Genomic DNA, 23,145 nt, shown 5'->3' with positions numbered 1-23,145 from the left:
CTATCTCATCATCATATCATCTACAATCTCCTTACTCCATATGGCTTCAACTTCCCCATGCTACTTGGTGGCTTTCTTTGTCCTAGGGGTTTGGGCTTCTCAAGCCATCTCCCGCACGCTCCCTGAGGCATCCATGTCTGAGAAGCACGAGCAATGGATGGCGCATTATGGGCGCTCGCAGGGGCGATGCCAGAAATTTTGCACAAGGGGGGCAAAAATTATAGTAATTTTTTATCTATCTTAAAATTAAGATAGAAAAAATTTCTATCTAAAATTTTGCACAAGGGGGCAAAAATTATAGTAAATTTTGCACAAAGAAGGGAGATAAAAATGGTAACATTAAAATTTTAAACTTATTTTCTATCTTAGGGATGATTGGAAAGGGGGGCATATTTTTTAAAAAGGGGTAAGTATAAAAAAATATTAAAAAATAAAGGTATATTTTTTTTTTCCAAAAAATAAGGGGGGCAATTGTCCCCCTTTCCTTACAAGTGGCATCGCCCCTGGGCGCTCGTACAAGGGCGCAACGGAGAAAGAGCAACGTTTCGAGATATTCAAGGACAATGTCGAATTCATAGAATCTTTCAACGAGGTTGGGGACAAACCCTACAAGAAGTGTAAACGAATTTGCTGACCAAAGTAATGAAGAGTTCATGGCCTCCCGTAATGGATTTAGGCTCACCTTAACAAGGTCATTGGAAACAATATCAACCTTCACATACGAGAACGTCAGTGCAGTGCCATCTAGCATGGATTGGAGAAAGAGAGGTGCTGTAACACCCATCAAGGACCAAGGCCAATGCGGTAAGCCTCGTTACATACTTTGTGATCTAACTTAAGGGTCATGGTTTCAATCTAGTAGTTTCTTACTTGTGATAATAACAAAAGAGAACTTGACTTTTTTACCTATTGGTTGCTTACTTATAATGAAATGTGGAAAACAGGAAGTTGTTGGGCATTCTCAGCTGTCACGCCCCGAACCCAGAATTCGAGGTAAGGCGCACGTGACAGCCGCCGCACGCCCATAGGGTCACCCCCACAAGCATGCAAGGCTTCTTCACAACCAACTATTCTCAATATTTAGAGCGACTAATAAAAGCGGAAATTTTAGTCTCAATTAAAGCTCAAATGAAATACAAATATAGATTAGGTCCATAAGTCTAAATCCAAACAATTCTTATTAGACGACAATCACCTTAATAAAGTAACAAAAGTCTCTAACTCGAATAATGAAAGAAAGCAAGAAATTTCCTAAGCTCCAATCCAAGTGCCTGAACTCAGCAAGTCTACTGCCGCTCCTCGGTATCTGAAAATTGTTAAACCACATAATGAGCTAACAGCCCAGCCGGTTTTCCAAATCCAAGCCAGCTAATAGGAAAAATGAAAACATGATGGTGCGGAAAAGAAGTAACATGCCATAAAACTTTAGTCTATGCAGAAATTGATAAGAAGCGGGAAAATCATTTCTACATTAGCTACATAAGAAAAATACACGTTTTTACAAAAACGGTTCCAACCACTCGGTTATGCAGTTTTCCGCTTTAAATCAATGACAATGAATATATATTTCCAAACACTTGGTTTTGCAGTTTTTCCACTTAGAAATCAAATACTTAACAGTCTTCTCTGTGGCCAATTTCCAACCTTATTGGCAAGTAGCATACCCAAGGCGAACACTCGTTCGCAGGACTCACAGGTCCTAAAGCGCGCAATGTAATATTATCAATAGCCAGAGGACTCCCTACTGGCCGCCCGAGATCAACCTTACGGGCAGATAAAATTTGACCGGTCTACGTGATCACGTCCAGTGTACTCACCCACTGGTAGGTTGGGCACTAGATCCCCACCAGAGATCAACCTTACTGGCGGAATCCATTCCATACCAAGACTGTATACAATTATAGATAGAAGCAATTTAATGTTTGCAATACTGTGCCATAAATTTTGTAAACGCTTCAAGCCATAGGGGACTCCCCCCATTCCAATCTATGAAAACCATATCGTAAACAAAGTGCTTTTCAAATTGTTTCTTCATGAATTCTAGTTTTCAAAATCATGTTCTTCATAAAGCTTTTTATGTATAGGAATGAAAACATTTCAAGACTAAAGGATACCATGCATAATGACATTCAACTATTTAGAATGACATACTCAAAAACGGTAAGTAAGAATCTTCTCCAAAACAAGCTCCAAGTGAGAGTAGATATGCAAAAATTATAATAGACAGCTTTCAACTTAGCTAAATGTAAATATTTGATAATACACTGACATAGGGTAGGATCACCTACCTTAAGCGCTACTCCAAGAATTTCCTTTAGCGAAGTACCCAGTTTGAAACTTGCGGCTGCTAAATTAGCAGAGATTCACCAACGGATGGAGTTTATGGGCGAGATCCAATGCGATTATAAAACTAACAAGAAATGCAACTTTTATAAGTTGTTTGCAGATTTCTTGCTTTTTGATGAAACCCAACGCGGTTCGATCCAATGGAGAGAAAGAGATGAAGAAAAGATGACTAATTTCCTCAACCCCAAAAATCAATGGTTATCAACAACCCAAAAAAAAACTTCAAAAGGATGATGCAATAGCTGCTGTTAGGTAATATCAAAGAAGGAGAGAACAATCCCAACGCCAGTCAATTTTTTTGATCGAGAGCCTGAGAGTTGAGACGTGAGGGAAATCAAAACAACGTGGGATGTGGGCTGAATATCTATAGAATCACACCCAAGAAAGAGGTCTGCTAAAAACGGATGTGAGAGCAAAACTTTTCATGATGTCCTTTTTTGAACGCTTGTTTCTCCTCCACTTACCACAATAAGAATATTCTATTATGAGAAAGAGAGAGAGAGCTCCAAAAAATCTTGTGATGAAGGAAATTTGGACGTCCCTTCCTTTCCCCCTTTATTTTATTTTTTGAAATGATTGCTACCTTATTCTCTGTTAACTGAAAATCCTTAGGAGGAAACCTACCAATATTAAATCTTGAAAAGATAGAGATTCCTAAAAAAATCCTACCCACTAGTGGAAGATTCTATTCATAGCCAAATTTAACTTTAGTGAAGGTGTTATATACGGTCAACCTTAGAGTGCTTTCCAAAATGAGCAGCCTTTTAAAAGGTGTTTAAATGGACTTTACTCCATTGATGATAATAGCACCCTTTACCATTTTCAATAAAATTAATCTTAAGTTCATTTGGTATTAACACCCATTTCAAAGAAAATTTACAAGCTTCATTTTGGTAACGACACTCATTTCTAAGCAATTAATCCTGAGCTTGATTTTTGGTAATGACACCCATTTCAAGAAGTTAAAACAAGTTCAAGCATTGGGGCTGGGTGTTACATAATTACCCCCTTTAAAGAATTTCGTCCTCGAAATTCATACAAGAATAGTTTTGTTTTTTTTTTTTTTTTTCAACGATTTCCAAACTGAAACTTAACACTTGAAACAATGCACCTCCACAAACTTGATTCTTCCCTATCTACCATGCTTACTTGCTGATCAGAAGTGGGATTGACATTGGTGAAAAGAACCAACCTCACCAGGCTTCCGCTGCGCACTCTATTCAATGGAACCTTCTCTTTTATTTATTATCTATAAATAAACATGTATAAGAAAATAAGACCAACACAAACTACAATACACAGCCGAAAGGGAACCACTCTCAACTTCCAAGTCACGTCCCTGGGACAAATAAATAGCTCGAATTATCTCACACCAGCACAACTATTTCTCATGATAGACCTAGTGCCTTTTGGGAAAACGAGCTCACCATATTGTCCCATGCCAGCATGGTTAACTCACAGACCTAACCAAAGGCTCCTAGTCCACATGAACTAACTCTACTTCTCTTTTCGAGCACACTAAATCTCATATCGAAAATAAGTGATCTTGGAATGTACGAGTTCATCATCACTTTAACTGTCAATTTAAATTTTTTACATCTTCAATACCGTAAGATTTGCCGATAACTGTTTATCTTCTATTCCGGCTACTCGAGATTTTCACACAATTAATCTATCTTCAATTAATCAATAAATGTTAAATAATTCCTATGTAGATTGAAAGACTCATCTAAATATCGTATTTTATTCTCTAGTTTCCCAAAATTCAACCATTCAAAGACTCGTCTCAAAATCATATTTTATTCTCTCATTTCCTAAAAGTCATCCATTGTATTTTCATAGCCTACAGGATCATAAGTCTAAGCTCCGAGAGTTCGTAAAATCATAAGTAGTACCTTAACAATTCTCAAAGTCATTATTAAGTTCTCCAAAAATTTCTCGAGGGTCTAAATTAGATTCCTATAGTCTACAACACAATAAATTAAGCTCTCACACCAGGCAAGTAATGGCTAACATTCCACTACTTTCTAAGTCATATTCCAAAATCCACAATATCACAAGCCGAGCTCTAAGAGACCTATGAAAAACTTGAATGGCGCTAACATCTTAATTTCAAACTTCCAAACTTCCTAAGGATCTAAAGCCTAAGCTCTGATACCACTTTTCTGTCACGCCCCGAACCCAGAATTCGAGGTAAGGCGCACGTGACAGCCGCCGCACGCCCATAGGGTCACCCCCACAAGCATGCAAGGCTTCTTCACAACCAACTATTCTCAATATTTAGAGCGACTAATAAAAGCGGAAATTTTAGTCTCAATTAAAGCTCAAATGAAATACAAATATAGATTAGGTCCATAAGTCTAAATCCAAACAATTCTTATTAGACGACAATCACCTTAATAAAGTAACAAAAGTCTCTAACTCGAATAATGAAAGAAAGCAAGAAATTTCCTAAGCTCCAATCCAAGTGCCTGAACTCAGCAAGTCTACTGCCGCTCCTCGGTATCTGAAAATTGTTAAACCACATAATGAGCTAACAGCCCAGCCGGTTTTCCAAATCCAAGCCAGCTAATAGGAAAAATGAAAACATGATGGTGCGGAAAAGAAGTAACATGCCATAAAACTTTAGTCTATGCAGAAATTGATAAGAAGCGGGAAAATCATTTCTACATTAGCTACATAAGAAAAATACACGTTTTTACAAAAACGGTTCCAACCACTCGGTTATGCAGTTTTCCGCTTTAAATCAATGACAATGAATATATATTTCCAAACACTTGGTTTTGCAGTTTTTCCACTTAGAAATCAAATACTTAACAGTCTTCTCTGTGGCCAATTTCCAACCTTATTGGCAAGTAGCATACCCAAGGCGAACACTCGTTCGCAGGACTCACAGGTCCTAAAGCGCGCAATGTAATATTATCAATAGCCAGAGGACTCCCTACTGGCCGCCCGAGATCAACCTTACGGGCAGATAAAATTTGACCGGTCTACGTGATCACGTCCAGTGTACTCACCCACTGGTAGGTTGGGCACTAGATCCCCACCAGAGATCAACCTTACTGGCGGAATCCATTCCATACCAAGACTGTATACAATTATAGATAGAAGCAATTTAATGTTTGCAATACTGTGCCATAAATTTTGTAAACGCTTCAAGCCATAGGGGACTCCCCCCATTCCAATCTATGAAAACCATATCGTAAACAAAGTGCTTTTCAAATTGTTTCTTCATGAATTCTAGTTTTCAAAATCATGTTCTTCATAAAGCTTTTTATGTATAGGAATGAAAACATTTCAAGACTAAAGGATACCATGCATAATGACATTCAACTATTTAGAATGACATACTCAAAAACGGTAAGTAAGAATCTTCTCCAAAACAAGCTCCAAGTGAGAGTAGATATGCAAAAATTATAATAGACAGCTTTCAACTTAGCTAAATGTAAATATTTGATAATACACTGACATAGGGTAGGATCACCTACCTTAAGCGCTACTCCAAGAATTTCCTTTAGCGAAGTACCCAGTTTGAAACTTGCGGCTGCTAAATTAGCAGAGATTCACCAACGGATGGAGTTTATGGGCGAGATCCAATGCGATTATAAAACTAACAAGAAATGCAACTTTTATAAGTTGTTTGCAGATTTCTTGCTTTTTGATGAAACCCAACGCGGTTCGATCCAATGGAGAGAAAGAGATGAAGAAAAGATGACTAATTTCCTCAACCCCAAAAATCAATGGTTATCAACAACCCAAAAAAAAACTTCAAAAGGATGATGCAATAGCTGCTGTTAGGTAATATCAAAGAAGGAGAGAACAATCCCAACGCCAGTCAATTTTTTTGATCGAGAGCCTGAGAGTTGAGACGTGAGGGAAATCAAAACAACGTGGGATGTGGGCTGAATATCTATAGAATCACACCCAAGAAAGAGGTCTGCTAAAAACGGATGTGAGAGCAAAACTTTTCATGATGTCCTTTTTTGAACGCTTGTTTCTCCTCCACTTACCACAATAAGAATATTCTATTATGAGAAAGAGAGAGAGAGCTCCAAAAAATCTTGTGATGAAGGAAATTTGGACGTCCCTTCCTTTCCCCCTTTATTTTATTTTTTGAAATGATTGCTACCTTATTCTCTGTTAACTGAAAATCCTTAGGAGGAAACCTACCAATATTAAATCTTGAAAAGATAGAGATTCCTAAAAAAATCCTACCCACTAGTGGAAGATTCTATTCATAGCCAAATTTAACTTTAGTGAAGGTGTTATATACGGTCAACCTTAGAGTGCTTTCCAAAATGAGCAGCCTTTTAAAAGGTGTTTAAATGGACTTTACTCCATTGATGATAATAGCACCCTTTACCATTTTCAATAAAATTAATCTTAAGTTCATTTGGTATTAACACCCATTTCAAAGAAAATTTACAAGCTTCATTTTGGTAACGACACTCATTTCTAAGCAATTAATCCTGAGCTTGATTTTTGGTAATGACACCCATTTCAAGAAGTTAAAACAAGTTCAAGCATTGGGGCTGGGTGTTACATAATTACCCCCTTTAAAGAATTTCGTCCTCGAAATTCATACAAGAATAGTTTTTTTTTTTTTTTTTTTTTTCAACGATTTCCAAACTGAAACTTAACACTTGAAACAATGCACCTCCACAAACTTGATTCTTCCCTATCTACCATGCTTACTTGCTGATCAGAAGTGGGATTGACATTGGTGAAAAGAACCAACCTCACCAGGCTTCCGCTGCGCACTCTATTCAATGGAACCTTCTCTTTTATTTATTATCTATAAATAAACATGTATAAGAAAATAAGACCAACACAAACTACAATACACAGCCGAAAGGGAACCACTCTCAACTTCCAAGTCACGTCCCTGGGACAAATAAATAGCTCGAATTATCTCACACCAGCACAACTATTTCTCATGATAGACCTAGTGCCTTTTGGGAAAACGAGCTCACCATATTGTCCCATGCCAGCATGGTTAACTCACAGACCTAACCAAAGGCTCCTAGTCCACATGAACTAACTCTACTTCTCTTTTCGAGCACACTAAATCTCATATCGAAAATAAGTGATCTTGGAATGTACGAGTTCATCATCACTTTAACTGTCAATTTAAAATTTTTACATCTTCAATACCGTAAGATTTGCCGATAACTGTTTATCTTCTATTCCGGCTACTCGAGATTTTCACACAATTAATCTATCTTCAATTAATCAATAAATGTTAAATAATTCCTATGTAGATTGAAAGACTCATCTAAATATCGTATTTTATTCTCTAGTTTCCCAAAATTCAACCATTCAAAGACTCGTCTCAAAATCATATTTTATTCTCTCATTTCCTAAAAGTCATCCATTGTATTTTCATAGCCTACAGGATCATAAGTCTAAGCTCCGAGAGTTCGTAAAATCATAAGTAGTACCTTAACAATTCTCAAAGTCATTATTAAGTTCTCCAAAAATTTCTCGAGGGTCTAAATTAGATTCCTATAGTCTACAACACAATAAATTAAGCTCTCACACCAGGCAAGTAATGGCTAACATTCCACTACTTTCTAAGTCATATTCCAAAATCCACAATATCACAAGCCGAGCTCTAAGAGACCTATGAAAAACTTGAATGGCGCTAACATCTTAATTTCAAACTTCCAAACTTCCTAAGGATCTAAAGCCTAAGCTCTGATACCACTTTTCTGTCACGCCCCGAACCCAGAATTCGAGGTAAGGCGCACGTGACAGCCGCCGCACGCCCATAGGGTCACCCCCACAAGCATGCAAGGCTTCTTCACAACCAACTATTCTCAATATTTAGAGCGACTAATAAAAGCGGAAATTTTAGTCTCAATTAAAGCTCAAATGAAATACAAATATAGATTAGGTCCATAAGTCTAAATCCAAACAATTCTTATTAGACGACAATCACCTTAATAAAGTAACAAAAGTCTCTAACTCGAATAATGAAAGAAAGCAAGAAATTTCCTAAGCTCCAATCCAAGTGCCTGAACTCAGCAAGTCTACTGCCGCTCCTCGGTATCTGAAAATTGTTAAACCACATAATGAGCTAACAGCCCAGCCGGTTTTCCAAATCCAAGCCAGCTAATAGGAAAAATGAAAACATGATGGTGCGGAAAAGAAGTAACATGCCATAAAACTTTAGTCTATGCAGAAATTGATAAGAAGCGGGAAAATCATTTCTACATTAGCTACATAAGAAAAATACACGTTTTTACAAAAACGGTTCCAACCACTCGGTTATGCAGTTTTCCGCTTTAAATCAATGACAATGAATATATATTTCCAAACACTTGGTTTTGCAGTTTTTCCACTTAGAAATCAAATACTTAACAGTCTTCTCTGTGGCCAATTTCCAACCTTATTGGCAAGTAGCATACCCAAGGCGAACACTCGTTCGCAGGACTCACAGGTCCTAAAGCGCGCAATGTAATATTATCAATAGCCAGAGGACTCCCTACTGGCCGCCCGAGATCAACCTTACGGGCAGATAAAATTTGACCGGTCTACGTGATCACGTCCAGTGTACTCACCCACTGGTAGGTTGGGCACTAGATCCCCACCAGAGATCAACCTTACTGGCGGAATCCATTCCATACCAAGACTGTATACAATTATAGATAGAAGCAATTTAATGTTTGCAATACTGTGCCATAAATTTTGTAAACGCTTCAAGCCATAGGGGACTCCCCCCATTCCAATCTATGAAAACCATATCGTAAACAAAGTGCTTTTCAAATTGTTTCTTCATGAATTCTAGTTTTCAAAATCATGTTCTTCATAAAGCTTTTTATGTATAGGAATGAAAACATTTCAAGACTAAAGGATACCATGCATAATGACATTCAACTATTTAGAATGACATACTCAAAAACGGTAAGTAAGAATCTTCTCCAAAACAAGCTCCAAGTGAGAGTAGATATGCAAAAATTATAATAGACAGCTTTCAACTTAGCTAAATGTAAATATTTGATAATACACTGACATAGGGTAGGATCACCTACCTTAAGCGCTACTCCAAGAATTTCCTTTAGCGAAGTACCCAGTTTGAAACTTGCGGCTGCTAAATTAGCAGAGATTCACCAACGGATGGAGTTTATGGGCGAGATCCAATGCGATTATAAAACTAACAAGAAATGCAACTTTTATAAGTTGTTTGCAGATTTCTTGCTTTTTGATGAAACCCAACGCGGTTCGATCCAATGGAGAGAAAGAGATGAAGAAAAGATGACTAATTTCCTCAACCCCAAAAATCAATGGTTATCAACAACCCAAAAAAAAACTTCAAAAGGATGATGCAATAGCTGCTGTTAGGTAATATCAAAGAAGGAGAGAACAATCCCAACGCCAGTCAATTTTTTTGATCGAGAGCCTGAGAGTTGAGACGTGAGGGAAATCAAAACAACGTGGGATGTGGGCTGAATATCTATAGAATCACACCCAAGAAAGAGGTCTGCTAAAAACGGATGTGAGAGCAAAACTTTTCATGATGTCCTTTTTTGAACGCTTGTTTCTCCTCCACTTACCACAATAAGAATATTCTATTATGAGAAAGAGAGAGAGAGCTCCAAAAAATCTTGTGATGAAGGAAATTTGGACGTCCCTTCCTTTCCCCCTTTATTTTATTTTTTGAAATGATTGCTACCTTATTCTCTGTTAACTGAAAATCCTTAGGAGGAAACCTACCAATATTAAATCTTGAAAAGATAGAGATTCCTAAAAAAATCCTACCCACTAGTGGAAGATTCTATTCATAGCCAAATTTAACTTTAGTGAAGGTGTTATATACGGTCAACCTTAGAGTGCTTTCCAAAATGAGCAGCCTTTTAAAAGGTGTTTAAATGGACTTTACTCCATTGATGATAATAGCACCCTTTACCATTTTCAATAAAATTAATCTTAAGTTCATTTGGTATTAACACCCATTTCAAAGAAAATTTACAAGCTTCATTTTGGTAACGACACTCATTTCTAAGCAATTAATCCTGAGCTTGATTTTTGGTAATGACACCCATTTCAAGAAGTTAAAACAAGTTCAAGCATTGGGGCTGGGTGTTACATCAGCACTTGCAGCTATGGAAGGAATTAACCAACTGTAGACACCCCCATTTTGATTTGTTTTAATCAACAAAGAAATTAGTGTGACGTTGTCGGATTCTAGTGTTTTCCATTCCCGTGTTCGTCCCTTATGCTATCTCAATATTTCCGATCAATTCTGCAATGTTCCACATTTTTCTTTTCGCTAGTGTTGAGGATGGTTATTCAGGAGAATCCAAGCTAGGGGAGAATTCAGACCCATTCGGTGGGTCCGCATTGAACATTTATTGAAGCTCGGACCGTCGGTGGGCCCGTATTGGATATTTGTTTAAATTTGGATCAATCAAGGGGCCCGCATATTGTTTAAATGAAAATAAGTGTTAAACCTTCTTCGATCTAAGGCTTATAGATGGCCCCATCAAATGAACAGTTTAGATCATGATAGTGGAAACGCATAGTGAAGAAAGATTCTTTACTTATTAAAAAAATAAAAAGAAAGGCGTGCTTCTCGCGTGGGAAATATTCCCAAACAATTGTCAAAGAAGGAAAAAGGGGAATTGAAATGGGAACTGTATTTAAGATTAAAAAAAAGAAAAGAGTTGAAATGGAGGAATATTTAAGATTAAAAAAATAAAAGAGTTGAAATGGAGGAATATTTAAGATTTAAAAAAAGAAAGAAAAGAGAACTGCGGTGGAGGAATATTGACATTTTCACGAGAGTTCGGCAATTTTCTATTGTGGAGTGTGGAATTACAAGAAAGAAGCTCACTATTCAAGAGGGAGGTGGCCCACAACAGGAAGAACAATTCTCGATAATTAGCGGGGAATACGGAGATCTAAAAAAAAACAAATGAAGAAAGCTCTTCTGGCTGGAGCTATAAAGAGGAGGCTACACTGGGATGTTGCAAAAGGAGACGCTTGTACTCTCTCTTCTCTCATCTCTCAAAGCAACAGCCCTCCATCACTCTTCCCTCTCTCCCTCATCAGCAGCCTACGTTCTGCCTCCCTTTCTCTATCCGTCTGTTTCCCTCACCCTTTTAGCCATCTCTGTCGTCTCACACCAATTTTTTCTAAAACAGAGTGTCGGATAAAAAAGAAAAAAGAAAAAAAAAAGGGTTTTGAAAGGAGAGGTAGAAAGAACAGAACAGGGGAGTTCTTACCTCTGTGTATTGCAAATCAAGCCCATTCAACGTCTCTCTTTCCACAGTTATCCATATCCCTCGGCCTCTCTCTCAAAATTCTCACTCTCTCATCTCCATATTCCTCATTCTCCCATTTCCTTACCTCCCTCCATACATCCGACCACAGCCATCTCATCGTTCCTCGACCATCTTATACCATCTCCCTATCTCTCATACTCTCCCTCCATCCAGCAGAGAAGAAAAAGAATAAAAGAAAAAAAAAGAAAAAAAGAAGAAGAAGAGGAGAGCATAAGCGGATCGCACATAGGCGATATTTTCAGAATTGTTCTGCTCTCGGATTCGGCGGGGAGTTCCACCATAGGAGAGCTCGAGCTCCACTTTCCTGACATTCTCCGATCAACCCTGTTTCACCCAGAGGCCCTATCTCCCCATTTCATTGTCCGCCATCTGTTCTTCGCCCAGGTATCTCAAATATCCCATCCATTTATTTATTTTTATGTTTATTTATTTATTTATTTTTATCTTTTTGTCGTTGGTGTTCGAAGTTGATTATTAAATTGTCGAGAATAGTAACAGCTGTTTGAATAGTAATAGGATGAAATTTTTATTTTCGTACATAGTAAAGGTTGCGTGAACAGTACTAGGATGATTAATATTATTAAATTATTATTTTCGTCGATTAATATTATTAAATTATTATTTTTGTCGGTGATTAATATTATTAAATTATTGTTTTTTTTTGACCGCGATGATTTATATTATTTAAGTATTATTTTCGTCGGTGGAATATTTAATTATTATTTCGTTTCCAATTATTGACGGTTCCCGCTGCGTTGGGTCCCGCTGATGTGGGACCCGCTTGTGTGGATCCCGCTGATGTGGATCCCGCTGATGTGGGACCCGCTGATGTGGAGCCTGCTGATGTGGGACCCGCTGGTGTGGGGCCCGCTGATGTATGAATAGTACTTAGCGGGTCCTACTGTGAATAGTAGTTTTGAATAGTAATTATAAATAGAAATCTTGCATAGTGACTATTGACATAGTGGTTATTGGTAACTTTTAATATATGTATTCTACCCATTTTCTATATATATATTTTTACCGGTTATTATAGTTTGTTTGTTTTGGTGAACTGTAATTGAATCCTAACAATGCCATTCTGGGCCGAAATTGGCGAACCCTAGAACCGTTGGTATTCCTTAAATGTCCAGAAACTGAAAATCCTCAAAATCTGAAATTTGTTAACTCCCAGAACTGAAATCAATTCATCTTGAGTCTTCCGGAACCATTGGATTATGGTTTCCAATCTAAGAACCATTAGAGCCCAATTTAGGAACACTGGTGTCAGGTCGTGTCCTAGAGTTAGGAGTCCAGCCTCATCACAGACGCTTGCTATGTATAGCAACCGTGCCATAGGTCTAGTTACACTAGTCACCCACTCTTTCCCTAGGACAAGCCTAGTAAACTAGGATGTAGGCTAACCTGCATTAGTCTAAGGGAGAACTTGCATTTAGATAAGAATCATATAGCATCTTCGATGAAATCCTAAGATAATAAAATCCTCAACTTGAATTAAATAACTTCTCCTAAAACTGTTGAAATAGTCAATCCCGTCTAGGTCGGTGTCCTAGTTGAGTTAGGCATAAGTAGCTTAGCTTAGGTGCACCGAACTACGTCGACTCTGATCCCAGTGAGGCTTGGGTACGTAGGCAGCTTGGATGTCTGATGGCATACCACCCGCGAGTCGGCACCACAACAAATTGTGGTGTTTTGTATATTAATTTTCTTGTAAATGCTTAATCAAATCATTTAGGGCTTTCCATGAAATTAGAATTCTAGGAGAACTTTCACTTAGATTGAATCCAGACAAATTAATAAATCAAGATACACATTTAGGATTCACATTGAAATTAGATCATAGGATGCATGTCACTTAGTTCGCACATTAACATAGAGTTGAATGAGCCATTTAAAATAAATTTAAAAGAGTTAGCTTTTGGAATCGAAGACCGATTATCGGGCAGGAATGGTGCATGTGGCGGATAACTCCCCATACCTTCCATTCTCGTAACCAGGTAGCGAGTCTAGATTTCTGGTTAATTTCGGGTCCTAGATCCCACATCTAGGTGGCGACTCTGTCAGTCTCTTTCGTGTGGAATTCGGATTGCCTTAGTGATCCCAAGTTCACATGAAAGACGAATTCAAATCAATAATTAAATGCACACGCCAATCGCGTGGATACGGGAGACCAAGAGAGAGAGCGCGGCGGCTCGCGCCCCACCCCTCTCGCGGGATCGGGTACCACAGTCTGGCGACTCTGCTGGGGACCACCTAACTTCATTAAAATTTCAAAAGATAATTCATTTGAATTTAATTTAACTGGCTCATAAAAACTCTATACTTGTTAGATTAGTTTGCCTTGTTTTATTTTCTCATCACATTTTACTTGAACTTAATCTAACAAAACCTGAAGGCATCATAGATTGCGCAAACTTATTGCACACACTTACATCACTTGCATCTAAACCCTTGCATTTCACGTGCACACACGTCCTATTTTAGGAACCCGAAGTGTTATCTAGCATGGTTGACTGGGATTTCATCACCTGGTGCCTCTGTGCTAGAGAAGCATTCCACCCTTAGCCTAGTACCTTTATGGTGCGTAAACGGATCTCTTGTTCACGTACTGATACGCTGGACACTGGTACAGTATATCGAACATGGATTCGCGCTAAGGGAACTCTTGGCCTTACCCCTAGATTAACCCACACATGCATGTAGTATACGAACACATGTGCATCACGTGTGTGAGCCTAGTTTAGGATATCCTACCCATTTGTGTCTAGATTAGGCCGTGGTCCATCTTCCAATGGTCACGATCGGTCCTTATATACACGAACAAAGTCATGAGTCGAGATTCTCTCTCCACTCCGATAGATTAGGATTAAGGTTGATGCCTTCAGGTAACACTGATAAAATGTGAAAAAAAAAAAAAAAAATTCCCTTTGAGTTAGGATATAAATCCCATCATTTCCAAAGATCTCATAGGATTAGTCATTCATGATCTATCCGTTGAAAGCAATCTTATGCTATCTCATCTAATCTTTTGATCGTGCGTCTTTCGTTCTTCTGTCATACGATTCGATCGTATCTTCATGCCATCCCCTAACTGGCAGATGCAGAATCTCACAATCTTTCGATTATGCGTTCTCATGATCTGATCATGCCTGGTCCAGATAATCCAATCTTGCTTGTACCCCTGGTCTGTTCCTCCTCTAGGGGCTACCTTTTTCAAGATTATTTTGCTAAGTCCTTCAGAGTTCACTCTCAGAATCCTTGAGCTAGGGGCATTTCCCTATGCGAATCAGTCATCATTGTCCAAAATTGAAAGTATCAGCCATGATGATGTTCAGAACGAACCAGCCTTCGCCGAGCCTTCAACGCCAAACAGTTGCAGCAGTTAAAGTTTTAGTCACTTACTATTTTATGTTGAGTCAGTCATCATGGTCAGTATAATTGTTGAGTCCGGTCTTACAGTTAAAGGTCAATGCCTAGTCCAGGCAAGTTATCTTCTGTTTCCCTTTCTTATTTAGAGTTGTGAATCCTGAGCATGTTCAGGATAGGTCGTCTGATGTAATAGCTTTTCTTTAAATAAAATTTCAGTCAGTTCCAAAAAGTTCACTTGTGTCTGTTCTTAAGTGTGCTTCTGATCTTAAAATAAGACTCCCTCTTCAAATGAGGACAAAATTGACGAAACTCCACTTGAGTCACAGCAATTACTTGAACGAGAGGAGGAGCGCCAATCCCAACCTTTCAAAGATGAAATTGAAATGATAAACACTGGCACTGAAACTTTGATTCAGTGAATGCCGATTGAAAATACATTACCCTCTAAAGAGTGTGAAGAATTGATAAAATTATTTCAAGAATAAGAAGATTGTCTAGAAAAGCTACAACCGATACCAGGGGCAAGACATAGATGGAAAGCTCAAAGAAAATGAAGAAAGTGAGAAGATATATGCTATACAAGGGGCATAGAGTGGAAACAACTTTCATATTTCCAATCAATGACCTTGGTTCTCAAATTCATAACAAAAAGCCAACAAATTCAAGATGAAAAGTTCAAGAGCAAACAATGAAAAGTGATCATCAGATATCGAGAGTACGAATCCATAGATGGAGGATGTCAAAGAACAAGTTTCGCTCTATGAAAGTCAAAAGCACGTATTAGAATCTTGGAAGAAGAAGATCCATTATCTCTTACCTGGAAATGCCGTCAAATTCTGTGAAAAAAAAGAAAAGAAAAAATAAATAAATAATCAGTACCAGAAGGACCCTAGTAACCTAGATCGATTCCCAATTTGAACATCGGAAGGCCTCCTTTGGCCGAATAAATCCCAAAATCAGAACCCAACGTCAAAAGAATACCGGTTTGCAAACCCTTCGAGCCTGAATCAAATTTTCTTGAAAACCCATCAAACTAGGGGCATCCGCCCCGAACTACGCGAGACCTGATCCCTACACTGGGGTACGTAGGCAGCTCGGTTAAACCGAGTTCGGTCGATTCAAAGAAAAAAAGAAAAGAAATTCAATCGTTTCAGAAAAAAAGAAGAGGGACAAGTTCCAACAGAAGAGAAGTCAATCATTTCAGAAAGAACGAAAAAAAAGGAAAAATCAATTAACCTTCAAACAATTTATCTTCAAACTAGGGGCATTCGCCCTGAATTACACACGACCTGATTCCTACATGTGGATATGTAGGCAACCTGTTCATAGGTTCGGTCGAAATCTTTGTCGAGCCTTAAGCCATTCTTTGTAAAGCCCTATCCTACCTATGAAGTCCTCCCGATGTTCAGAACTAATGATCTAGGTCTCGAGACACGATAAGAAAAAAAAAATGATGAATAAGAAAAAGAACGGAGTTTGAAGATCTGCTAGACTGAAAACCTGAAAAGGCGGTTTAGGCAAAATTTAAGATCATTCCCCTGCTAAGTTGAAAACCCGAAAGGACGGCTTAGGCAAAAGCTAAGGGGACAGCCTGCTGAATCGAAAACCTAGAAAGGCGATTCAGGCAAAAGTTAAGGCTAGCACGGTCCGCCAAGTTAAAAACCCCAAAAAGGTGACTTGGTCACGGTAAGAGAATCATTATAAGAAGGCCACATCCGATATCAAGACTGAAGATTAACTGAAGTTCAAACAAATTCAAGTAACATCCTCAAAACTGGGGACATTGAAGCTAAGCAATCTTAGGGGTCGTAATTAAATCCTTGAGGCATTACTGTTTTAAGGAAAAGGTCCAGTGTTTACCAATTGAAAAACTATTCCTCGGAAGGATAGACTTATCAAACAAAATATTAACTAAGTCAGAAGCATCACTGTGTCTGTCAGTGTAGTCAGTCAATCTTTGTTATTCTAAGTTCACTCATTCAGAGCTCCTCAGTCCTTTGAGTAGTGCCTTTTATCTAAGTTTTCTCTTTAGAAAGAGTCGATCATTGTCCAGTTAGTTAAATGTTACAGCTGTCTCGGTAAAAGATGCCTGGTGTATCTAACCCCCTGCAATCGTTCCAGAGCTAAGTTAATCCGCATGCAAGGATTTCAAAAAACAAAAAAAAAAAAAAAAAAAAATCTAATCTTACATCAAATTCAAGCTCATGAAAAATCTCTAAATTCTTCAAACCCGTTTGAGAACGGTCTCTCTTTTCTTTGAGTCCATACAACTATGGTCTCTTATCCTCTTTGAACATCATACAATTATGATGTCTCATTCCCTTGGAATCCGTACATGTCTCATTCCCTTGGAATCCGTACAAATACGGTATTTCATTCTCTTCGAGTCCATACAACTTTGATCTCTTATCCCCTTTGAACATCATACAACTATGATGTCTCCTTTCCTTGAATTCGTACAAATACGGTATTTCATTCTCTTCGAGTCCATACAACTTTGATCTCTTATCCCCTTTGAACATCATACAACTATGATGTCTCCTTTCCTTGAATCCGTACAAATACGGTATTTCATTCTCTTCGAGTCCATACAACTATGGTCTCTTATCCCCTTTGAACATCATACAACTATGATGTCTCATTCCCTTGGAATCCGTACAAATACGGTATTTCATTCTCTCCTAGTCCATACAACTTTGATCTCTTATCCCCTTTGAACATCATACAACTATGATGTCTCATTTCCTTGGAATCCGTAAAAATACAGTGTTCCATTCTCTTCGAGTCCATACAACTGTGAGCATCATACAAATGTGATGTCTCATTTCCTTGGAAGCCTTACAAATGCTGTATTCCATTCTGAGTTCATTCAAAAATGTTCTCTTATTCTCTTTGAGCATCATACAAATGTGATGTCTCATTTCCTAGGAACTCCGTACAAATACGGTATTTCATTCTGAGTTCATTCAAAAATGTTCTCTTATTTTCTTTGAGCATCATACAAATGTGATGTCCCATCTCCTTGGAACTCCGTACAAATACGGTATTTCATTCTGAGTTCATTCAAAAATGTTCTCTTATTCTCTTTGAGCATCATACAAATGTGATGTCTCATTTCCTTGGAACTCCGTAAAAATACGGTGTTCCATTCTCTTCAAGTCCATACAACTATGGTCTCTGATTCTCTTTGAGCATCGTACAAATATGATGTCTCATTTCCTTGGAAGCTGTACAAATACGGTATTTCATTCTGAGTTCGTTCAAAAATGTTCTCTTGATTCTATTTGAACGTTGTACAACAATGATATCTCATCCATACAAATATGGCACCTCCTTACTCTCTTGAAAGTCGTATAAATATCTTATCCTTCCTCAGTCTATTCAAAAACAGTCACTTATTCTTCTTTGGGATCCATACAAATATGGTTGCTCATTCTTTGGGAAACCGTACAAGGACGGTGTCTTATTCTGATATCTCATTCCTTGTGGGCCTGTATAACTACGGGGTCTCATTCTTATCAAGTCCATACAGATACGGTCTCTTAGCCCTTTGACCTCGTACAAATGCGAGGCTTCATTCTGGTTGAATCCATTCGAAATAATATCTCATGTCCTTTGAATCCATACAAATATGGAGCCTTGCTTTATCTGAGCCCATTCAAAAATGATGCTTCGTTCTCTTCAAAAAAAAAAAAAAAAAAAAAAAAAATTTAATTAAAAAAAATAAATATAATAAAATCTTTCGAAAGTCATCCATTATTCTCTCTGAGACGGTTTGAAAATGGCGACTCGTTTCTTCTGAAACCGTTCAAAAACGGTATTCCTTTCCCTCCTAAAATCCATTTGAAAATGGTATCCCATTCCTTCATTGCCCGTTCAAAAACGGCGCCGCATCTTTTGTTCTAGATTGCAAGATTTTTGCATTCAAAATAAATCCGATTCTCCGTTATTCTAAACTACCATCTCATGGTATTTAGAGTAAGTGTTTTTTTGATATATGTTCAAGTTCTAGTATTTCATCTAAGGTCTTGCATTATATTAGGTTGCGTGGTGTCTAGAGAGTCCTTTGTCGATTAAAGCTACGCAAAATGGCTCTGTCACTTTTGCTTTGGTATTCGATGACTACGTCATCTCTACCAAAGAGGGGCATCTGTAGACACCCCCATTTTGATTTGTTTTAATCAACAAAGAAATTAGTGTGACGTTGTCGGATTCTAGTGTTTTCCATTCCCGTGTTCGTCCCTTATGCTATCTCAATATTTCCGATCAATTCTGCAATGTTCCACATTTTTCTTTTCGCTAGTGTTGAGGATGGTTATTCAGGAGAATCCAAGCTAGGGGAGAATTCAGACCCATTCGGTGGGTCCGCATTGAACATTTATTGAAGCTCGGACCGTCGGTGGGCCCGTATTGGATATTTGTTTAAATTTGGATCAATCAAGGGGCCCGCATATTGTTTAAATGAAAATAAGTGTTAAACCTTCTTCGATCTAAGGCTTATAGATGGCCCCATCAAATGAACAGTTTAGATCATGATAGTGGAAACGCATAGTGAAGAAAGATTCTTTACTTATTAAAAAAATAAAAAGAAAGGCGTGCTTCTCGCGTGGGAAATATTCCCAAACAATTGTCAAAGAAGGAAAAAGGGGAATTGAAATGGGAACTGTATTTAAGATTAAAAAAAAGAAAAGAGTTGAAATGGAGGAATATTTAAGATTAAAAAAATAAAAGAGTTGAAATGGAGGAATATTTAAGATTTAAAAAAAGAAAGAAAAGAGAACTGCGGTGGAGGAATATTGACATTTTCACGAGAGTTCGGCAATTTTCTATTGTGGAGTGTGGAATTACAAGAAAGAAGCTCACTATTCAAGAGGGAGGTGGCCCACAACAGGAAGAACAATTCTCGATAATTAGCGGGGAATACGGAGATCTAAAAAAAAACAAATGAAGAAAGCTCTTCTGGCTGGAGCTATAAAGAGGAGGCTACACTGGGATGTTGCAAAAGGAGACGCTTGTACTCTCTCTTCTCTCATCTCTCAAAGCAACAGCCCTCCATCACTCTTCCCTCTCTCCCTCATCAGCAGCCTACGTTCTGCCTCCCTTTCTCTATCCGTCTGTTTCCCTCACCCTTTTAGCCATCTCTGTCGTCTCACACCAATTTTTTCTAAAACAGAGTGTCGGATAAAAAAGAAAAAAGAAAAAAAAAAGGGTTTTGAAAGGAGAGGTAGAAAGAACAGAACAGGGGAGTTCTTACCTCTGTGTATTGCAAATCAAGCCCATTCAACGTCTCTCTTTCCACAGTTATCCATATCCCTCGGCCTCTCTCTCAAAATTCTCACTCTCTCATCTCCATATTCCTCATTCTCCCATTTCCTTACCTCCCTCCATACATCCGACCACAGCCATCTCATCGTTCCTCGACCATCTTATACCATCTCCCTATCTCTCATACTCTCCCTCCATCCAGCAGAGAAGAAAAAGAATAAAAGAAAAAAAAAGAAAAAAAGAAGAAGAAGAGGAGAGCATAAGCGGATCGCACATAGGCGATATTTTCAGAATTGTTCTGCTCTCGGATTCGGCGGGGAGTTCCACCATAGGAGAGCTCGAGCTCCACTTTCCTGACATTCTCCGATCAACCCTGTTTCACCCAGAGGCCCTATCTCCCCATTTCATTGTCCGCCATCTGTTCTTCGCCCAGGTATCTCAAATATCCCATCCATTTATTTATTTTTATGTTTATTTATTTATTTATTTTTATCTTTTTGTCGTTGGTGTTCGAAGTTGATTATTAAATTGTCGAGAATAGTAACAGCTGTTTGAATAGTAATAGGATGAAATTTTTATTTTCGTACATAGTAAAGGTTGCGTGAACAGTACTAGGATGATTAATATTATTAAATTATTATTTTCGTCGATTAATATTATTAAATTATTATTTTTGTCGGTGATTAATATTATTAAATTATTGTTTTTTTTTTACCGCGATGATTTATATTATTTAAGTATTATTTTCGTCGGTGGAATATTTAATTATTATTTCGTTTCCAATTATTGACGGTTCCCGCTGCGTTGGGTCCCGCTGATGTGGGACCCGCTTGTGTGGATCCCGCTGATGTGGATCCCGCTGATGTGGGACCCGCTGATGTGGAGCCTGCTGATGTGGGACCCGCTGGTGTGGGGCCCGCTGATGTATGAATAGTACTTAGCGGGTCCTACTGTGAATAGTAGTTTTGAATAGTAATTATAAATAGAAATCTTGCATAGTGACTATTGACATAGTGGTTATTGGTAACTTTTAATATATGTATTCTACCCATTTTCTATATATATATTTTTACCGGTTATTATAGTTTGTTTGTTTTGGTGAACTGTAATTGAATCCTAACAATGCCATTCTGGGCCGAAATTGGCGAACCCTAGAACCGTTGGTATTCCTTAAATGTCCAGAAACTGAAAATCCTCAAAATCTGAAATTTGTTAACTCCCAGAACTGAAATCAATTCATCTTGAGTCTTCCGGAACCATTGGATTATGGTTTCCAATCTAAGAACCATTAGAGCCCAATTTAGGAACACTGGTGTCAGGTCGTGTCCTAGAGTTAGGAGTCCAGCCTCATCACAGACGCTTGCTATGTATAGCAACCGTGCCATAGGTCTAGTTACACTAGTCACCCACTCTTTCCCTAGGACAAGCCTAGTAAACTAGGATGTAGGCTAACCTGCATTAGTCTAAGGGAGAACTTGCATTTAGATAAGAATCATATAGCATCTTCGATGAAATCCTAAGATAATAAAATCCTCAACTTGAATTAAATAACTTCTCCTAAAACTGTTGAAACAGTCAATCCCGTCTAGGTCGGTGTCCTAGTTGAGTTAGGCATAAGTAGCTTAGCTTAGGTGCACCGAACTACGTCGACTCTGATCCCAGTGAGGCTTGGGTACGTAGGCAGCTTGGATGTCTGATGGCATACCACCCGCGAGTCGGCACCACAACAAATTGTGGTGTTTTGTATATTAATTTTCTTGTAAATGCTTAATCAAATCATTTAGGGCTTTCCATGAAATTAGAATTCTAGGAGAACTTTCACTTAGATTGAATCCAGACAAATTAATAAATCAAGATACACATTTAGGATTCACATTGAAATTAGATCATAGGATGCATGTCACTTAGTTCGCACATTAACATAGAGTTGAATGAGCCATTTAAAATAAATTTAAAAGAGTTAGCTTTTGGAATCGAAGACCGATTATCGGGCAGGAATGGTGCATGTGGCGGATAACTCCCCATACCTTCCATTCTCGTAACCAGGTAGCGAGTCTAGATTTCTGGTTAATTTCGGGTCCTAGATCCCACATCTAGGTGGCGACTCTGTCAGTCTCTTTCGTGTGGAATTCGGATTGCCTTAGTGATCCCAAGTTCACATGAAAGACGAATTCAAATCAATAATTAAATGCACACGCCAATCGCGTGGATACGGGAGACCAAGAGAGAGAGCGCGGCGGCTCGCGCCCCACCCCTCTCGCGGGATCGGGTACCACACCAACTCAAGACAGGTAAGTTGATTTCTCTATCTGAACAGGAGGTAGTTGATTGTGATACTAAAGGCGTGGATCAAGGGTGTGAGGGTGGTCTCATGGACGATGCCTTCAAATTCATTCACCACAACCAAGGCCTTACAACCGAAACCAATTATCCTTATAAGGGAGTTGATGGCACTTGCAACACTAAAAAGGCGGCTACCCATGCGGCAAAGATCAATGGTTATGCAGATGTGCCAGCCAACAGTGAGAAGGATCTGTTGAAGGCTGTGGCAAACCAACCCATTTCTGTTGCAATCGATGCTAGTGGATATGCCTTCCAATTCTACTCAAGTGGGGTCTTCACGGGTGATTGTGATACCAATCTCGACCATGGTGTTACCGCTGTGGGTTATGGAACAGGTGCGGATGGGACCAAGTACTGGCTGGTGAAGAATTCATGGGGCAATGGGTGGGGTGAAGCTGGATACATAATGATGCAGAGGGACGTTGCCGCTAAGGAAGGTCTCTGTGGCATTGCCATGCAAGCCTCGTACCCAACCGCGTAATGGATTATACTTCTATCCCTTGTTTATATAAATATCCCTTTCACTTTTATCGTG

General features: G+C 38.5%; 1 pseudogene; it reads left to right on the top strand.

The window, feature by feature from the left end:
- On the top strand, positions 1-23,145 carry LOC143862622 (senescence-specific cysteine protease SAG39-like; annotated as a pseudogene).

The sequence above is a fragment of the Tasmannia lanceolata genome, unplaced genomic scaffold (assembly GCF_043159265.1).
Source record: "Tasmannia lanceolata isolate RefF3 unplaced genomic scaffold, GAP_Taslan_0.1 ptg000037l, whole genome shotgun sequence".
In the NCBI taxonomy this organism is placed as follows: Eukaryota; Viridiplantae; Streptophyta; class Magnoliopsida; order Canellales; family Winteraceae; genus Tasmannia; species Tasmannia lanceolata.
This window is presented reverse-complemented; position numbering and strand designations above follow the sequence as displayed.